General features: G+C 42.7%; 1 non-coding gene across 1 annotated transcript; it reads left to right on the top strand.

Moving 5' to 3' along the window:
- Positions 1–846: 846 nt before the first annotated feature.
- On the top strand, positions 847–929 carry trnal-cag (transfer RNA leucine (anticodon CAG)). The gene has a single exon. It is a non-coding gene; the product is annotated as a tRNA-Leu (tRNA).
- The last annotated feature ends 1,521 nt before the right edge of the window (positions 930–2,450 follow it).

Here is a 2,450-nt window from a genome sequence, read left to right as displayed (position 1 = left end):
TTCGAACATCCAATTCCCTCGGTATCTGGAGGAACAGAGGAAGCTGGAGGACAATAACAGACAGAAGCAGAAGGAGGTGGCAGGTGAAACTGGCAGCAAATGTGAGTTTCACTTGCTTCAAATGAGGCATGATAGGCCGGCGTTGTCTTGCACCTTTCCAAGGAGATGAGTTGATAAGGTAGGTTAGGGATACGGTTGGTGTACGCTAGGTAAGGAGACCAAAACTGCACGTAATATTCCAGGTGTGGTCTCACAAAGGACTTGGAGAACTGCAGTAAGACATCCTTGCTCCTGTACTCAAATCGACTTGTAATGAAGGCCAACATACCATTTGTCTTCCTAACTGCTTACTGCATCTGCATGTTTCCTTTCAGTAACTGGTGGACAAGGACACAGAGATCCCTTTTTACATCAATCTATCACCATTTAAATAATACTTTGCCTCTCTTTTTCCATCTGAAGTGGATAACTTCACATTTATCCACATTATGCTACACCTGCCATGTATTTGTCCACTCACTCAACTTGTCGAAATCGCCTTGAAGCCTCTTTGCAGCCTCCTCACAACTCACGATCCCACCTAGTTTTGTGTCGTCAGCAAACTTGGGAATGTTATAATTGGTTCCCTCATCCAAATCTTTGATATGGAAAGCACCGAAACCAGTCACAGACAATATTCCACGGCCCGACCAAACGTCCCAAAACACCGAGCACAGGCACAGGAAAATCCGGGGAGGTGGGAACTTGGTCACTCGGCCTTCCAGCAGGATGAACCGAGAACCAGAGAGTGAAACATCCATTGGCCTTTTTGGGAAAATCAGGGTCAGTAAAATACAAACCTATGTATTCAGGATGGCCGAGCGGTCTAAGGCGCTGCATTCAGATTGCAGTCTCTTATGGAGGCGTGGGTTCAAATCCCACTTCTGACATTTCGTCATTAAACGCACCGAGCTATTTTTTGTTCTTTCGGCTGGAGTGGATTTTTCTGCCCAATTGATTTGTTCCTTCCAGAAAACCAATCAGAAAACCGACCCGACATCCTTCCACGGCAGGTTTATTTTTATTTGTTGTAAGAATGTATAGTCCTGGGGTTCAGCAGAACACGGTCCGTCCAATCAATCCATTGTGACACAGACCAGTGTTGTCCAATACCTTGGGCATTGAATAAAATGAGTGATGAACACAGTCTTTGGGCCTGTGATCACAATGCTCATTTTCGCATGCAGTTTGCATGTGAACTTTAACCTTTTTATGTTGTTGGTGAAATGATAAGATGAAAAGCAGAGTGTGCGAGTGTTGTTTCGTCGTTGTGAGTGTTTTACTTCTTTGGTTACTGAATGGTGAAAGATGTTATGAAATACACACATGTGAAGTCCATTTCCCTGTATTGTGTGCGCGAGATATTTTCCACTAAAATCCGTTCATGTGGATAAAACGGTGTCGCCATAGTCACACCTGCGATAAGTCAGCAATTTATATGAGGCAACATTGGGATAGAGCGTGGTCGAGTGGCCTGAACCCGGACATTGATGCTCCAGTATTGTCAGGGCGCGATTCGACTTTCGCCACTCACAAACTTTCCAAAGACATGGAGGGATTGGAGGCTGCTATTACATAAATATCATAGCCAAATAAACACAACCACACTTGAGGTTGTACAATAGTGGGGGGCACTCGTTAAGGTTCTTTAAATGAGGGGCACTAGTTGGGGTTGTATGATAGAGTGGAGCAGCTGTTACCGTTGTGTTTTAATGAGATGGTGAATTTAACAAAGGCTGCACCAGATTCCTGGTGTCATAAGCACGGAATATTTTTAACCAAGTCCTGAAATACCGTCTGTACAATGAGAACGGAAGACAATTCAACACATGCAAAACACAACAATTTATTAAACTTTTGACTGTCTCGGTTACCATGTTAGGATTTCCTTCGGTCTGAAACAAAAAGTAATCGATTGATTAATGGCGACGAGAACAATTATTCATCTTTTTGACAATTTAATGAGTTTTGCGTGATTAATATGGTAAAATGTTTTGTGAAGTTTAATTCCCTCAACCGGAATCGAATGTATTTCCCGCATTACAAGCATTTGTAGACCGAAATTCTCTTCTTTGAGTTGTTCCTATAACAGTTCATAGGGCCGAGTTTCCGTTGCAGTGATCACATTTCGCCTCATGTAAAGAAAGTTCCCGGTTCAATGTCGGGTGGAATCATTTTGAAGACATTCTTCATTAAAAATGAATAATTACAAACAACACAAAGGGTAAAATGAAAATAATACAATATCTCACAGCCCCGGTGTGTTCTTTCTTTCTCTGTACAGTTCAACGCACAGTCAAACATTACACAGATACCGGCAGTGCTTCTAAATCACTCCCATTTCCTGCTCTGACGATGCAGAAAGCCCCTCTCCAAGCTACACATTCCGAATGGTTTCAGTTTATTTGTGA

The sequence above is a fragment of the Heptranchias perlo genome, unplaced genomic scaffold (genome assembly GCF_035084215.1).
Source record: "Heptranchias perlo isolate sHepPer1 unplaced genomic scaffold, sHepPer1.hap1 HAP1_SCAFFOLD_54, whole genome shotgun sequence".
NCBI classification, from domain to species: domain Eukaryota; kingdom Metazoa; phylum Chordata; class Chondrichthyes; order Hexanchiformes; family Hexanchidae; genus Heptranchias; species Heptranchias perlo.
The sequence above is the reverse complement of the archived record's forward strand: the minus strand, read 5'-3'. Positions and strand labels throughout refer to the sequence as shown.